The sequence below is a fragment of the Loxodonta africana genome, chromosome 4 (genome assembly GCF_030014295.1).
Source record: "Loxodonta africana isolate mLoxAfr1 chromosome 4, mLoxAfr1.hap2, whole genome shotgun sequence".
NCBI lineage: Eukaryota > Metazoa > Chordata > Mammalia > Proboscidea > Elephantidae > Loxodonta > Loxodonta africana.
In genome coordinates this window covers 43,249,636-43,267,772 of record NC_087345.1, presented here as the reverse complement: position 1 = coordinate 43,267,772, position 18,137 = coordinate 43,249,636, and the positions used below count along the sequence as shown (strand labels likewise).

Genomic DNA, 18,137 nt, shown 5'->3' with positions numbered 1-18,137 from the left:
CGTGGGGTAGGCAAACTTTTTCTGTAAAGGGCCCCATGGTAATTATTTTATGTTTTGTAGATATATGGTCTATATCACAACTGCTCACTTGCATTTGTAGGATGAAAGCAGCCATAGACACCACGTAAACAAATGGGCCTGGCTGTATTTCAATAAATTTTTTTTTTTTAAACAAATAATGTGGATTATAGTTTGCCAATTTCTGGTGTAGACAGTCAACACACTATCCCTGATTTATATACATACGACCTGAAATTATTTCATGTAAAAATATGACCTGTTATATAGGCATGGAAGCAACTACTAGCAGCACTAGTACAATCTCCATTCCTTTCACATCTTCTGTTGCAGAAACCCCTGTACTTTTTTTTTTTTTAAAATCCTTGTCTTCCTTTTACAGGAGACTTTTTCAAGAACAAGAGCCCATTCTCCAACCCTAACACGGTGTTGGTGGTGGTGTCAGTGAAGAATACTGAATATACCATAGACTGGACAAAGGAATGAACAAATCTGTCTTGGAAGAAGTACAGCCAGAATGCTCCTTGGAAGCAAAGATGGTGAGACTACATCTCACATACTTTGAACTGGTTATCAGGAGGGATCAGTCCCTAGAGAAGGACATCATGCTTGATAAAGTAGAGGGTCAGTGAAAAAGAGGAAGGTCCTCAATGAGATGGATTGACACAGTGGCTACAACAACGGGCTCAATCACAGCAGTGATAGGATGGCGCAAGACTGGGCAGTGTTTGTTTTGTTGTACATGGGGTTGCTTTGAGTAGGAACTGACTCGATGACACCTAACAGCAACAACACGGCAGAAAATATCCCAAGATATTCTGAGGATTTTAAGGGTACTGATAAAACTAAATCATTCACATTTTGGACTTCTGTAAGTATATCGATTAGGAAGGTTTCAGCTGAAAGTAATGAAAAACAAGACCAGGAATGACTTAATTATCAGGGCATTTGTCATTGTCTTAAGAAGTTTGAAAGCAGGTGGCAGTTCAGTGACTCAGTGAAGGCCCTGGCTCTTTTCTTCTTGCCATTCCACCACCCTCAGCTTGGCTTTTGTTCCCCAACTTAAGGCCTCATTGGGACAAGATGGCTGCCACAGCTTCAGGCATCATTCCCTCACACAAGTGTCTAAAGCAGAAAAGGGGGGAAGGGAGCAAAAAACCTTCTTCTTAGGCATGAAAGAAAATCTTTATCAGAAACTTTCTAGTAGACTCCTTCCTGATTATAAATAGGTCACCTGCCTACTTCCAGTTCAAGCACTAACAACAGGAAATGGAGTGTACATGACTGCCTTAGACCAGGGGTTGGCAAACTATGGCCCATGGGGCCTGTCTTAGTTATCTAGTGCTGCTGTAAGAGACATATCACAAGTGAATGGCTTTAATAAAGAGAAGTCTAGTAGTCTAGAAGTTTGAATTCAGGGCGTCTGCTTCAGAGGAAGGCACTCTCTCTCTGTCGGCTCTGGAGGAAGGTCCCTGTCATCAATCTTCTCCTGGCCTAGGAGCTTCTCCATGCAGGAATCCTGGGTCCAAAGGGCCCACTTTTCTCCCAGCTCTGCTTCCTTGGTAGTATGAGGCCCCCCTGTCTCCCTGCTTACTTCTCTTTTATATCTCAAAAGAGATTGGCTTAAAACACAATCTAATCTTGTAGATTGAGGCCTGCCTTATTAAAATAACAGCCTCTAATCCTGTCTCATTAACATCATAGAGGTGGGATTTACAACACATGGGAAAATCACATCAGATGACAAAATGGTAGATAAGGACACAATACTGGGAATCATGGAATAGCCAAGTTGACAGATATTTTGGGGGGACACAATTCAGTCCATGACAGGGCCAAACACATCCTGGTACCTGTTTTTGTAGCTGAAGTTTTATTGGAACACAATCATACCCATTCATGTACCTATTGTCTATGGGTGCTTTTTGTTCTATAAGAGCAAAGTTAATTAATTCTAGTGGAGACCATATGGCCTGCACAGCCTAAAATATTTACTTTATGAATTTTTGCAGAAAAAGTTTGCCATCCTCTGACATAGACTAACTATGATTCATCCCCTAAGGCTGGGCACAAACAAAATCAGGGTTCTTTAACCAAGAATAAGCAGGAATGGCTTTTGGGAAGGCAACTAATAGTGACTTCCACCATCATTTATAACATCGTTTATATACTAAGCTAATGAAAATTCCAACAAATAGCCAAACAGATGTACCTTTTGAAAACCCCTTTCCAAATTTTCAGTTTGGACCCTTCTTGTTTGTGTTGCCATTCCTTTCAATCCTTAATAACATCCCTAGTCTCTAATGCCTTTTCTCTCAATACTTTCTTTCAGCCTTTGACAGTTTAAGAAGAACTCTTCAAGTGAAAGCCCCTGTAGGGAGCATAATGTGGGATTCAATAATTGAGTGAAACTGAATTTCAAAAAATTTCACTCTCCAACATATGATAAGGGTGCCTCCCGGCTTCCCACTTCACTTGTGTCTGATTTTCTTTCCTGGCAGGGCACTGTGGGCCTGGCTGGTATTTTCCTCAGTGTCTGAGCTACTCGCATCAGAGCTGAGGTAGAATCTCTGGAAAAAAGTGCCCTACAGAGATATTGACAAGCAATTAGAAAGCTTCCCACTAAATTCTAGGTAAAAACATGTGCCCATGTTTCAGAAAGTTTGAAGCAGAAGAAAGGGAGAAGCTGGAGGGATTCCCTGAGCTTTGTGAGTTCAGGTTCTATGACTTCGTGTGTTGCTTGTGAGTTTGTGCCGTGGCCAGTTGAAAGGACCTAAGAGAGTAGGAACTATTTCTTGTCATAACATAATCTCCTACTCTTCCCTCTGCTCCCAAATCCTACATCTTTTCATCCAGGTGCAGCAAAAGTAGCTTTTAAAAATAGAGGCACCGAACAAGGAACAAGGGTCTGGTACATGAAGGAGACTATCTCACTTTGTTCAACAGCCATTAGATGTTAGTTTCAACTTTTCAGATCTAATCTTATTGAGAGGTTTATCCTACAGTTTGATGAAAAACTAAACCAGTGTGAAATTTTGCAACACAGAATATCTATGAGTTAGGACACACAGACCTTCTATGACCCATTTTGTGGCTGAAACTTCAATTGAAAGAGGAGACGGTTCAACTGAATTGATCTAATTGCACCTCCTCTTTCCTTGGAAATAATAGCCCTGTAGGACAGGAAGGGTAAATAAGGCTTCCAGGGTTTAATGAAAAAAAATTCACCTGGAACTCTCAGCCTTCCCATTTCCCCCTGCTCTTCCTTGCTCATGTCCTCTCTGCAGTGGCCATTAAAAATTTGCTCCTGTAGCAACTGTCACTGTCCACACCCCCCCCACCCCACTCCCACCCTGCTCAATTGGCTCTGGTTCATCCACCCTTGCTCTCACTGCAGCTGCTAGTCCTGTCCTCACAGAGGTGTGGAAGGGGTCCCTCCTCACCACTGTTTACAGTTCTGTTTTTGGTTCCCCATGTTAGCCTGACTCTTAGTTTACAGTCACTGTGCCAAAGAATCTGGAGCATTTCCCAGGGGCTGAGCAAAAGGGAGCTTCAGTGACACAATATGTCTTGTAAAAATTTATTTCCTCACTTCTAATAACAAGTAGCACAGGATAGATTCTAGACATTTTGGCAGCCTCCTGCTCCACTTGGAGTGGTACACCTTCCCGTTTCCTTTTTGATGGGAGAATATCAGTTATGGCTTCCCAGGCTTTCCATCTCAATATTTCTCTCAAGAGGACTAGCAAGTTCAAGAGCAACTACAACTCCTGGAAGCCTTTACTTTTATCCCCAGTTACCAGTGTAGGTATGCTGATTGGATTCCCCTCGCTTCCCATCTTTTCTCATCCCCTTATCTCCAATACCCTAGTGTCTTAGAGTAAAGCCATTAACACATCATGTTTAACTTTGGCTTTTCTGAGGTTGAAAAAAAATGTTCTCTTCGTTTTCTAACTAATCACCTTTTCATTCAGAATTTCTCAGCTTCAGCACGTTAGCGACGTGGGACCACATTGTTGGTGTTAGTTGCCTTCAAGTTGATTCCAACTCATGGTGACTCCATAAGTGCAGAGAAGAACTGTACTCCATACTGTTTTCAAAGCTGTGACCTTTCAGAAGCAGATAGCCAGGCCTGTCTTCCAAGGCACCTTTTTGTGGGTTTGAACCACCAACCTTGCAGCTAGTAGTTGAGTGCTTAATCATTTATTCTACCTGGGAACTCTTGGAAAAACAGGGGAGGGGCTAAAGCGTGTGTGGTTGGATGCTGAGGTAGGGGTAGGCTCAATACTCATGGTTCTGGTATTCAGTCACTTAGTCACTTATTAAAAAGAGCCTTGATGGCGCAACGGTTAAGCACTCTGCTGCTAACTGAAAGGTTGGTGGTTTGAACCCACTCAGTGACTCTGCTGGAAAAAGATCTAGTGTTCTGCTGCTTTAAAGTTTACAGCCTAGAAAACCACATGGGGCAGTTCTACTCTGTCACATGGTATTGCTATAAGTCGAAATCTACTCAATGGCACCTAACAACAACATTCACTTATTAGAATTTTTTAAAACACTTTCTATGTTTAAGACAATTTGTTAATGGTACTGCAAGAGGCATAGAAAATGCTTTAAACGGTTAGTAGTACAGAGAGTGGTATAATTTTCTGCAGGTATTAATACATAGAACCGAGTGAATTTGAAATAGAATTTGTATGCCAGAGTTAGAAATTTGGAAATCATTCTCATAGAGATGAAATTTGAAGTTTTGTGAAAGGCATTCATTCCTTCAGTCAACAAAAATTTATTAAGACCACACAGCAACAACAGCATGTTTCTTGTGTCCCTGGATAGTACAAACATTTAAATGCTTGGCTGCTAACTAAAAAATTGTTAGCTTAAGTCCATCTAGAGGTACCTCGAAAGAAAGCCCTGACAATCCACTTCCAAAAAATCACCCATTGAAAACCCTATGGAGCACAGTTCTACTCTGATATGCTATGTGTTGAAAGTGACTTGATAATAAATTTTTTTTTTTATGTTCCTTGTAAAATATGAATAAGCAAAACAAAGGTCTTTGCCTTTATGGAGTTTATAACCTAGCAGGGGGAAACAGACAGTAAATAATTAGTTATTCATATGTTAGACTGTAATAAATGGTATAGAAACCAAAAGTAGAACAGGGTAAGGAGTATTAGGAGTCCCAAGCTGGAATTGTCAAGGTAGGCCTTGCTAAGGATTTGGCTTGCCCAGAGACTTGGAGATGAATCTCTGGGAGAGGAGTGTTCCAAGGCAGCTGGAACAGTGAGTACAAAAGTACTAAGGTGGGAGTATGTCTTAAGTGGGAGCATGTTCAAGGGACAACAAGGAGGCCAGTGTGGCTGGCACAGAGGGGTGAGGGTGGTAGGAGTTGAGGTTAGAGAAGTAAGGGAGATGAGATCATTTTAAGGACTTTCGTTTTTACTCCAAGGGAAATGGGACCGTGCGAGGTTTTAAGCAGAGTAGTGACATGATGTGACATATTAAAACAACAACAACAAAAATACTGTACATGTGGAAAACACACTGAAGGAGGCAAGGGTAGAAGCAGGGACACTCGTTAGGAGGCTGTTCTTTTAGTCTCCAGGCAAGACTTGGTGGTGGCTCGGACCAGAGTATTAGCAGTGGAGGTGGTAGGAAGTAGCTAGATTTTCTAAGATATATTTTAAAGGTAGAGCCAACAGAATTTCCTGAAGGATTAGAGGTGGGGTGAAAAGTAGAAGAGGGAGGAATGACTCCAGAGTTTATGACCTGAGTACCTGGAGGGAAGGAGGGCCATCATGGGAGCGACTTTGCATGGAAATTTTTTTTTTTTCTCTTAGGAAGATCAGGAGCTCAGTTTTGAACACAATTATCTCTGTTATCATTACACTGCATTTTAAAAATTGTACAAGTTAGGGGCATGGAAAGTATGAATCAATAATACAGTGTCTGTTATATAGTGCTGGCTCAGGGTGGGTGTGTCCTTTTAGATGTGGAGTGAAAAAGAGGATGCAGGATTGTGAGAATGCTTTTCATGGCCCTCACTTGTGCAACAGTAAAAAAAAAATTTATTGGGATAACAGAACTAATGGTTATCGAACTATTCCTATGTACCAAGCGCATTGCATGTTAACTCACGGCTACATGTGTAACTAACCCAACAGGAAATGATAAATTTTACTTAGAGGCTAGTGAAAGCAAAGGTGTAATTTCTTCCCTATTCAATCATGGAACCCTGTCTTCAGTCCTGGACTCCAGGTTGAGAGCTCTTTACAGTACTTTACAGTTTACAAGTACCCTCTACGTACATAAGTCATCTTCACAACAGTCTTAAGGGGTAGGGCAATAGGGTTATTCTTTTAATTCTCAGAGGGCTAGAGTGACTTGCCCTAAATAGAATTACCAGTTCAGAGTTCTAGGTTCTCTGAAATCAAGGCCAACAATTTTCCAATACTTTCCTGTTGCCTGATTTTTTATTTAGAACGTTTTCAAACCTACAAAACATTAGGATAGTACAATGAACACTTGTTTATCCTTTACCTAGTTCACCAATTCTTATATTGCCACTTGTGGGTACCAGCCATGCAGTGATAGAAGGAGCAGGAAGGGAGCCACGGGATCAGATAAGAGATGGGTGATTAGTGTGTTCCAGAAGTGCTGGGCAGGGCATATTATTCTGAAGCAGAAGGGCTACTTTGGTGACAGAAAAGTTTCAATTCTGTAATTTTGGGGTGGTCACAGTTTGTGTTACCCAAACTTTCCTTCAAAATGTTTTTTTTTTTTGGGTGGGGGGGAGAAGGTAAAAGAATTAAGATATATTTGATGTAAATCTGTTTATTAACCCCCTTCACTATTGTTTTCTATATTTTTTGCCTTCTTTTTCTTCCCTCTTGTTTTCTATTTTCATCTCTTTCTAGAGATCCCTTCCTTTAAAAAAAAAAAAAAAAACTGTCCTCAAAATTTCTCTTTGAATCTTCTATTTTCTCAATTTAACTCTTCCAGTTTACCAGTCAACTTTTTTCTTCCAGTTGATCTGTCCTTCTTGTTCTCATAGGTAGGATGAGGGCTTTAATTATGACAATGTCCTAGATTCAATTCTTCATATAATACAATACCTGAATTTTAGAAGATACTCATCTTAAAGGACATTACAATGTATTCTCAAACAATCATTGATTAGCTCAGTTGTCTAAAGAGTACTCTGGTTATTTTAAAATACTTCATTTTGTTAGCCACACCCTTTCTTTCTCCTTCTATAAAGCTGAAAAATAGGAAGCTGTTTTTTTTCTCTTAATTTCTTCTTGGTAGTTTCCAACCACATTTTTGCACTGTGGTTTCGTGTAAGCAGTTGTTGATTGTCAACTGATAAATGTTATGTACAGAAGAAATGCTTTTGAGGTATGGAAAGTGAGTGAAAGAACATTTGAGAAGACCTCTATTTAACTTTTCAAACATCGTTTCTATGGCAACAAAAATAAATGGATTTTCTCTACTGCCCTCACCCATCCCACGAACAGTTGTTCAAAGATTATTATCATGATCCACTTTATAACTTAAAATAGGGTGAAGACCTCCCCCCATTTTTCTTTGTCTCAATTTATTTATTTAAAATAAAATCCCACAAGGCTCTATCAACTCTTTCTTGAACAATTTACTACTCCAATGAGTAATATCAATATGATAGTGAGTGACAGTTTTAAATAGTTGATATGATTTTAAATTTAATTCTCAGAACCAGAGTTAGGGATGAGGCTCATTTACAAGGATGCATAAGGCCTTCTGTATTGGCCGTATAAGAAACTGCTTGTTGATGGCTTTCAGGAGTTTGGAAAGAAAGTGTAGAAGGAGACTTTTCTCTGTCCCAGGGTCCTTCGCTTGCTGCCATAGCCAGTTTTTTCAGACAAGGAATGCTATTTTCTTCCAAATATTAACCCAATTTCCACAAAAACCTTCTGAGGCTAGAAATTAGGGGACATTTTATAGGATAAATTACATTTCAGAAGAATAAATTGTCTGTAGAAAGAAAATTTTGAAGCTTGTTTAGGTTAACCCAAAGTTTCTCAAACTTAGTTGACCCTGGAAGTTATTCCTGTTACTGAATACAACAAAAACAACACAAAACACATGTTATAAAAATGTGGCACTTGTGTTCTCTAGAATTCACTTAGGAAGTTAAAACTTATTGACTCTATACTGGTAGTTAAGGCCTAAACCAGAAAGCTTTTGAAGTACCCTTTAAGCATTTATAACAATAAAATCCCAGCATAATGTGTCAACAAGATCTCATTTTCAATATTAAGTGTTAATAGATAGACATCTGCTGTAAGTAAAAAAACAAAATATATACATATAGGATTTACTAATGTAAATGAAATTTAAAGGGGAATTAAAATGGTGAGTTTTTGTTACATGACATTTTGGTTAAAATGACAGTATTAAATTGAAAGACTTAATATTTTATTACCTTATAAATATTTATTGTGTTTGTGACTCAGAAATTTTGAGTATACCTTTTACAAGCATTCTGTTGTGGTTTTCGAAAATCAAAAACTAAGAAAAGGTCAAAATCTGCTGTTGCAGGCTTTCTGATGTTTTGGCCTTTGTCTTTGGAACCTGAGATATTATTCAGATAAAACCAAAATAAATGTTATTGTGAATTTTTTTTTTGTATAATATAATATAACGCTAAAATGGTTTCACTGCACAATCAAACTATATCTAAGAAACTGGTAAGACGGCAAATGCTACAGAATAGTTGAAAATATATAAAACATTTATTTCACTTTTTTTCTCAGAAGAATATTAAAAACATTTTTTTTTTTTTAATCAACCTGTGCTTCCCAGATTAAATAAACCCAGGGATTAAAATAAGATGACAATTCACCACCACCACTGGTGGCCGTTGAATTGATTCTGACTCATGGCTACCCTATGTGTATCAGGGAGAACTGTGTTCCGTAGGGTTTTCAGTGGCTAATTTTTCAGTGTCTCTGGGTGGACTCCAACCTCCAACCATTCAGTTATCAGGTGAAGGCATTAACTGTTTGTACCACCTAAGGACTCCAAGATGACAACAGTCACAAAGCAGGAATCCTCTGGTTGTTGTCTTTTCTGCTACGTAAGAAATCCAGTCCCCATACATTCTTCTTAAGTAGCTCTGGGAATCCCTAAGAGACAGTTTAAAGTGTGACTTGGTACTAGTCTTCCTGACTACCTTGAGGGGGACCCTATATTTTCCTTTTGGGCTCATTGTAGTGACGACACCAAAAGTGGCAGTTATGTCATCCCTATTTTATTCATAAAGTCCCTGCTGTTGAAAGGTTGTCATTGTGTTGTGGTTGCTCAATGTTGTTACTCAATACAGACAACTGATGTCTGCCGTGTTCTGCTGTTGCCAAAGCCACCAACAGTGATGATGCAGTTGATTAGCACTCTCGATGACTAATGGAAATTTTTGAGAATAAAGTGCCCCTCCTTTTTAGTTTTTGCCTTTCACTGTATTTGGGAGTCTATGGGCCTGAGCTGAAGGAAAATTGTGAGTGATCACTATTATCTGATTGGCCTTTGAAGATCTCTACCCTTGGGATGAGGTCTGGTGGTACAGGGGCTAAGCACTCAGCTGCTAACTGAAGGGTTGGCAGTCGAACCCACCAGCAGCAGTCTGTTTCTGTAAAGATTTACAGCCTTGGAAACCCTATAGGGCAGTTCTACCCTGTCTTGGGGTTGCTATGAGCTGTAATCAACTTGAGCACAATGGATTTGTATCCTTGGGATGAATTATGCTCATATAGACTTCTCACCTCTCAAATAAATAAGCCCTAGAATCTCTGTAACACAAGTTCTCCAGATATGACTAGACATTCCTGAGTCCTAGGATAAAATTACTTTAGATTTTGTCCTGGACCCCCTGCTGCAATATATTGCTACATACAATATGAAATGTTTTCAAGTTCAGACTGAGAGTTTGCACACTCAAAACCTCTTCTCTTCTCTCGCTCTATGTGTGTGGATATAAACACACAAACACACATATACACACATACATATAAAATATGTATAAGTATGGGTAGGTGAATACACACCACATTGTATAAGTGAGACTTTGAGTCTTATTCACTTGTTTTTGGAGTAGTGCTTGGCATACAGTAGATACTCAATAAGTATTTGCCAAATATATTAATAAATATGTATCAAATCTATGGAAAGACAAAACGCATTCAACAGAGAACAGTTAAGAGAAACTAACCAATTCTACAAAGCCAGTAAAGTAAGTTCGTGTCGCTATATGACAAAACTATAACCACCTCTGTCTAATCATCAAGGTCCTTATTTAAACTGTTTTCTATATTCTTAACATTCCTAGTGTCTTTTAATAACTAGGATAGTTATTTACTTAATAAAATGTTGGATGAGTTATAACTATTTTTGGCAGAATACATTTCTGCAGTAATTTCCAGCATTATGAAACATTTCCTGTAACCCTGTCTTGCTATGGGATCTCTTAGGTGACTCCAGTAGAGAACAGATATTTCAAGATTAATTGTCAGAGATGGCAAACATTCGTACCCTTGTTTGAATGTTACAGAGGCCTGTGGAATGGAAGGAAGCCTTGGAATGGGCAGGTAGGTTTGCGACTGGACCATAGACACAGCTGAGACCATGGACTCAGATGTCATTGTGATTCTCAGTGTTTTCATCTCTTGTGCCTGTTAGCTTTCTCCTTTTCTCTTGTTGCTGAGCTTTCTCTGTGAGAACACAAGTTTGCCAATAGCTCTTGAGTTTTGCATATGACCCCTTCAGCCACTTGGAGCCTCTCAGTTCTAGTTCTAAAAAATCCCCAGAAATTACTCTGATTGGCCTATCTGTAGGATCTTGGGGCCATTTAATGGTGGTGTGGGGGTAGAATAATGTAGCGTCATCAGAGCTATGTATACTGGTGGAGATTGATACCCAGAAATTGGAATTGGGAAGGCAATCTCAAATTTTTACTACAGATCCTCCAATAACTTATTAAAATTTGAAACTCAACTTGGATCAATAACCTCAAAAATTTTGAACATGAATATTTTCTGTCGAATGAATTTGTTTGGTAAAGAATTGGGTAAATAATTAGAAGCTACCTAAAAAATAATTTTCAGGTAGTATATTTTTTATCAACTAGTTTATGTTTTACATGCTTACTTATTGAAATCACTTTGAAAGAAAGGGCTTTCTCGCAATAAATTTGTATTTGCTGCTAGAGAAATTCTTGTGCACAGGTAATTCCTTCTTGGGGAATGAAGGTAAAAATCATGGGGAGGATTAAACTTTTTAGAGCTTTTTTATTGGCAACTATGCCTCAGCACACAAGTCACCCTACATAGGAGGAAAGTAAAAATCTGCTTTTTTTATGTAGATATCTGTTGCAAAATGGAGCTTATGTGAGGAAACCAATAACGGTTAGATATTTGCAGATAAAAGATGATGTTGAGCAAAGTGGTGGATCCCTGTCTTAGAGTAATAACTGCTCTGATTCTTGAGTGATTTTGGTTCTATTGCAGTTGTGTATTTGATTGTTCTCATTAGAGACATGATTTTGTAACTATGGCCACCTTTCATCATTTCTTAACCTATTCTTCGCTATTACTACTAGTGTTCACCAGGTTAGACTTCATCAGGAAGTAATTTGCATCAGTATAAGACTGTGTCTTTCTCTACTTATGTTTTCTAATTTAGAAATATGGTATCTAAGACTCTAGATCAGGGTTTGGTAAACTACAACTCTTAGGCCCAAACTGGCCTTCCAATATTATTGGAACACAGCCACATCCATTAATTGTGGTCTATGGCTGCTTTTATGTTACAATGGCAGAGTTGAGCAGATAACGGTAGAGATATGGCCTACAAATCCTAAAACATTTACTGCCTGACTCTTTACGGAAGAAAGCTTGCTAACGTCTGATGTAGACTGGGTTTTTGGGTGATATAGATGGCTGCATAAGTTAAAAAAAAAAAAAGGCTCTTTTGAGTCTTTAGATTAAAACATAATTCCCACATTAACATGACACGGACTCCACATTTCTGAAATGTGGACCACATGTTGAAAATTGAATTCAGTTATTCTTAGTTACAGTGGCTTCTAATTAGCAGTTATTTTGCTCTTATAATTACTTTTTTTTTTTTTTTTTAATATTGTAAGTAACTAGTTACAGAACTGAGAACTGGAAAGGTTATCCAAAGGTATCAGGTAAAAAAAAAGTGCTTTTTTTAACCCAATATTTCTTGAAGGCAGGAAGATGTCTGTGCTCATCATCAGTGCTTTCACTTCCTTAGAGGAAATCACCCGGAGCACATCATAGCAAGCTTGGTACATTCTTTTTGATTAATTAGTTGATTGATTTGAAAGAACAAAAACAATAAAGAACGATATTTCTACTTGGGAAATGAGTCTAAAACACAAACACACACACACAAAGCCATTTATAATAATGTGTCCTTGGAAACTTACCCAATCTCTGTGCTTTGGTGACCTTCTCTATAAAATGGAGATAATGAAAGTACCTAATTTATAGGGTTGTGAGGATTAAATGAGATGGTCCATTTCAAGTTTTCAACAGAGTACCCTGCATAATTAAAGCATGATAAGCTTAACTGTTAGTATGATTGATTTTTTTAGCTTCATAACCCAATTCTTCTGCCACATTTAGCTACACAAAACATAATTATTCATCCATTTATTCAGTAAATACGAATCAATTGCTTACTATGTGCCAGACACATGAGCATTTAGTAATAAGCATGAAAAACAATTTTTGCCCTCTTGGAGCTTACATTTAGTGGAGGAGACTAGGGCAAATTAACCAGTAACAAGGTACGCACAGGCTGAATTTTGCTTACTTACTAATCTGTAATGAACAATTTCACACAGGTTTCACCACTACAAATTATTCAGTACTCATCCTTCTAATCTGTGGTGAAAACCATGTGAAATTTTCACTGCAGATGAGTAAATATGTACAAGTAAGCCTTGCATATTTTGCTTATTGGGTAACCTGGCCCTAAGAGACAGATGATAAGGAAGTCCTATGATAAGTCTGGGTGGCGTAGTGGTTAAGTGCTACAGCTGCTAACCAAAGGGTTGGCAGTTCAAATCTGCCAGGTGCTCCTTGGAAACTCTGTGGGGCAGTTCTACTCTGGCCTATAGGGTCGCTAAGGGTCAGAATCGACTCGATGGCACTGGGTTTGGTTATTTTTGGATGATAAATCCAAAAAGTATCACAGAGTTAAGGGATAGAGAGAGATAGGTTAGGGTAGGTGGGGCTCTGTTAGATAGGAAGAGTCAAGGGAAGGCCTCTTAGAGAAAATGTTTAAGCAAGGTAGCCAACCACGTGAAGATATGAGGGGAAAGCATTTTAGGCAGAACAACAAGAACAAAGGCCCTGGAATAGGAGTGATTTTATTTGAGATTAGTGGTCAGAAGTGTGAAATGGGACTACTTGGCATGCTTTTTTTAGTTTTTCTTCAGTCATGTAGCTGCTAGTATTAGGGCATGGAGTAGATAAGGAGTTGGGTTTAATTAGGGTTTTGATCAGAAGAGGAGGAGGGGGCAAGGGAGTTGAAGATATACGCAAGTGAGTAATCGGTGTAAGGTGGAAATTGAGGTGATGCTGGTGAAGAAGTTGTAGGGTCTGTCAATTGGCTGGGGATCTCAACAATGTTGAGGAAGTTTTGGAGTAAGGGTTTCTAAACTAAGTGTGTTGGAAAGGTAGGCGATGGCTTTTAGACAATGGAGTACTTGAAATCTTAAACTAGAGCTTTCGAGGGTACTTACCATTATTGACTACTACCCATCTGTCAGCTGGTTGTACTGTGGTAGCCTAGGAGTTGCTATGCTGCTGAAAGCCATGTTACTGGTATTTCAAACAGCAGCAGGGTTGACCACAGTGGACAAGTTTCAGCAGCTTGCAGGCTAAGACAGACTAGTACCAAGAAGTAGCCAATGAAAATTCTATGAATCACAACAGAATATTGTTCTATATAGTGCTGGAAGATAAGCCCCCTAGGTTGGCAGGCACTCAAAATACATGGTGGTCACAACAATGGACTCAAGCATACCAATGACTGTGAAGATGGCACAGGACCAGGCAATATATCATTATCCAATGTGTCAGTTGTACATTGAAACCAACTCTATGACAACTCACAACAACATGATTATTGCAATGACAAGGTAATACGACAGGAAGGATTCTGGGAGGTTTGAGGAAATAATTATTGCAAGTGAGGAATCAGGAGGCCAGCAAATTGGATGAATCCCCTACAAGTCTGCAGAAGTTATCAAGAATGATGACAAGGGCGGTGGAGGGGAGAGTTGGTGATGGCCTTCCCTGAAGGTGCCATGAATTTCTTGTTTCTGAGACTTGCATATACTATTTCTGTTTGGAATACTCTTCTTCCCGTTCTCTGCCTGAAAAATTCCACTTATCCTTCTAATTTAGATGTCACTTTCTCTGAAAGGTCTGCAATGACTTCCCCTGTGCAGGTCTCTTTCTTTGTGATTTCCTGGCACTTTGTAATTATCTCTATCATGACACTTATAAAATGGTAAAGAAAGTTTTTGTTTATAAATCTTTGTCTTCCCATAGACAGTAAGGTCCCAGAATGCAGACACTGTAGCTTATGCATCTTTTAATCCATCCAATAAATATTTGTTAAATGAATGCTTCCTTTTCAGACTGTGTGCAAGTTAAGGGCATGATTGTATCCTCAGTACATGTACCATGTCTGGCAATAGTAAAATCCCAAGAAATATTTATTGAATAAATTCTATCATCACTTTCTAATATAAAAAAAAAAGCCAAGATTCATTAACAGTAATTATTTCCAAATGTCTGTAGTAGTCAGACACTTAGTAGCATGAACAATAATATTTGATTACAATAAAGTTTGAATTAAATCTAAGCTTTTCTGTCTATAAATATTTAAACCACACTAGCTAATATAAGGCAAACAGAAAGTTGAACCAAAGTGAACATTTACAATTAAACTTTAGGAGAGCTTAGAGAGACTTAGATTCAAAGGTTGGGTTGGATTCGAACTTTGTTTAGCATTTATTGCAGCTGCTGAAAATGGAACATAGTCCTTGAAACTAAGGTGTGCCTGACCCAAGTTATGGTATTTTCAATCGCCACATATGCATGCAAAAGTTGGACAATGAAGAAGAAAGACCAAAGACTGGATGCCTTTGAATTATGGTGTTGGTGAAGAATGTTGAGTATACCATAGACTGCCAGAAGAGCGAACAAATCTGTCTTGGAAGAAGTACGGCCAAAATGCTCCTTAGAAGTGAGGATGGTGAGACTTTGTCTCATGTACTTTGGACATGTTATCAGGGGGGATAAGTCCCTGGAGAAGGACATCATGTTTGGTAGAGGGTCAGCAAAAAAAGAGGAAGACCCTCAATGAGATGGATTGACACAGTGGCTGCAACAATGGGCTCAAACATAGCAACGATTGTGAGGATAGCATAGGACTGGGCAGGGTAATGTTCTGTTGTACATAGGATAGCTATGGGTTGGAATCAACTCAATGGCGCCTAACAACAGAGGTGTACAGACTGTGGGACAACTGCTTTTCTGTTGAGCAATGAAGAGGGGGTAGGTCTAATTTTCCTGATCAGAAAACACCTTTTTTTAAAAGTTTGTGTGACATTTTAGCTAACTTCTCTTAGACAGCTCACCAAAGAATTATTTATGTATTGTTTATATCAGAATTCTCAATCCCACTTGTGTATCAGAGTCAGTTGTGGAGATTTTTCTGGAGAAGGGAGCCCAGGCCACACCCTCAGAGGTTCTGACTCAGGAGGCATTTTTATAAAGCTTGGGTGATTCTGGTACACGGCCAAGGTTGAGGACTGCTGAAGTAGAGTCACATTCCAATAAAGGACATTTTGTTTTTTAATTATTTATTCTTCCAAGTCCAATGTTGACCAAAATCTTTTGTGCTTATTAAATTATTTTAAAATTGCGTATTAAAGACGAGTCAAACTCTTCTGTGGGAAAGTCATTATTTTGGTATAATTCATCCATTAGAAGGAAACATTTTGTTTTCTCTTGTGCTGTGCAGATTAAGCATGTTCATTTATGTGGCCAGTTCCCTGATTTTCAGTTCTTAGACTTCATGACTAACCTGTGAGATGATGATAGCTCTTGAGGTCAACGAAGAATAAGGTGTTTACCAAGATAGAGGCAAAACTGTAGGTATTGGGTACTCTTAGGTGAACTCTTAGATGAGAAAGATCATACCAGACTTCTAAATAATATCAGAAATATTAAATTTCCAGGTTTGACAATTAATTTTTTTTTTTTTTTTAAACCTTGGAAGTACTCCTAATGTTAACACAGAATATAAGATACTTTTTGGATTCTGTGTTAACCCATAATAGATGAAACACAATTTCATGCCACTCTGGAAACATCTGTCCTTTGGCATTTATTTATCCAGGTTCTGCTTTATTATTTTGTCTTAAAGCCATTCTTATTTTTATGTTATTTTTTTTTTTTCCTTAAAGATAGTGATGTCTTTTTTCCTCTTTTCCTAGCTTGTTCCGTTTCCTCCCTTTCTCTTCTTCTTTTGCTCACTTTATAGCAAGTCCTTTTCCAATTCTTCTTACATATTTAAAGAAGAAACACACCTTTTTGGAGAACACCTTTTTGCAGAAGACTCAGGTTTGAATCCATATCCTTCCATGCACACTGTGATCTTGGTCAACATTTTTAAGGCTCTATTTTCACACAATAAACAACAAGACTATTGATGGTGACGATGTCCCTGGGTGGTAAAAAAAAAAAAAAAAAAAAAAATTTTTTTCTGGGTGGTGCAAACAGTTAATTCAATGGGCTACTAACCAAAAGTCTGTTTTTTTTTTTTTTTTTTTCAGTTATTTTTAATTGTGCTTCAGGTGAAAGTTTACAGCTCAAGTTAACTTCTTATGCAAAAATTTATACACATATTGTTATGTGACACCAGTTGGAATCCCTATAATGTGACAGCACACTCCCCCTTTCCACCCCAAGTTTCCCGTGTCCATCCACCAGCTTCTATCCCTTCCTGCCTTCTCATCCTGCCTCCAGGCAGGAGCCGCCCATTTGGTCTCGTGTTTCTGCTTGAACTAAGAAGGACACTCTTTGTGAGTATTATTTTATGATTTATAGTCCAGTCTAATTTTTGTCGGAAGAGTGGACTTTGGGAATGGTTTTAGTTCCGAGGTTAACAGAGCTTCTGGGCGCAGTGGCTTTCTGCTCTTTTTACGTGAATTTGAGTTCTGCTCCACACTTTTCTTCTGCTTTGTCAGTGTCTCTCTGTTGCGTTCCCTGTCAGGGCAGTTATTGTTGGTCTCAGGCTGATGGAGTCTCTGGTTTTGTGGCCCTTTTGTCTCTTGGGCTTATATTTTCCTTGTGTCTTTGGTAGTCTTCATTCTCCTTTGCTCCAGGTGGGTTGAGACAATTGATGCCTCTTAGATGGCCATTTGCCAGCTTTTAAGACCCCAGACACCACTCACCAAAGTGGGATGCAGAATATTTTCTTGATAAACTTTGTTATGCCAATTGACCTAGATGTCCCCAGAAACCATGGTCCCCAGACCCCAGCCCCAGCTACTCTGTCCCTTGAAGTGTTTGGCTGTGTTCAAGAAACTTTTTAGTGTTTGATTTAGTCCAGTTGTGCTGACTTCCCCTGTATTTTGTGTTGTCCTTCCTTTCACCTAAGATGATTCTTATCTACTATCTAGTTAGTGAATTCTGCTCTCTCCCTCCCCACCCTCTTAACCATCAAAGAATGTTTTCTTCTGTGTTTCAACCTTTTCTTGAGTTCTTATAATAGTGGTCTCATATAATATTTGTCCTTTTGTGGCTGACTAATTTTATGCAGCATAATAAGGCTGGAGGGTTGAGTCCATCCAGAGGCACCTCGGAAGAAAGTCCTGGTGATCTGTTTCCAAAAAAAAAATCAGCCATTGAAAACCTTATGGAGCACAATTTTATTCTGACACTCATGGAGTCACCAGGAGTCAGAATTAGCTAGATGGACTTGGACTGGTGGTGATAATAATAACAGCTGAATGGAGAGGCCCTGCGAAG

General features: G+C 38.7%; 1 long non-coding RNA gene across 50 annotated transcripts in view; it reads left to right on the top strand.

Moving 5' to 3' along the window:
* Nucleotides 1-18,137, top strand: part of LOC111753149 (uncharacterized) — a 416,755-nt gene that overhangs the window by 14,791 nt on the left and 383,827 nt on the right. For 41 of the 50 annotated variants that reach the window (XR_010321746.1, XR_010321732.1, XR_010321770.1 and 38 more), the window contains exon 2: nt 401-10,643. This is a non-coding gene — a long non-coding RNA (uncharacterized LOC111753149). Of the gene's footprint in view, nt 1-400; nt 10,644-17,077; nt 17,189-18,137 lie in introns of those variants that run through there. The other 9 variants (XR_010321771.1, XR_010321780.1, XR_010321779.1 and 6 more) reach the window with 1 other exon arrangement.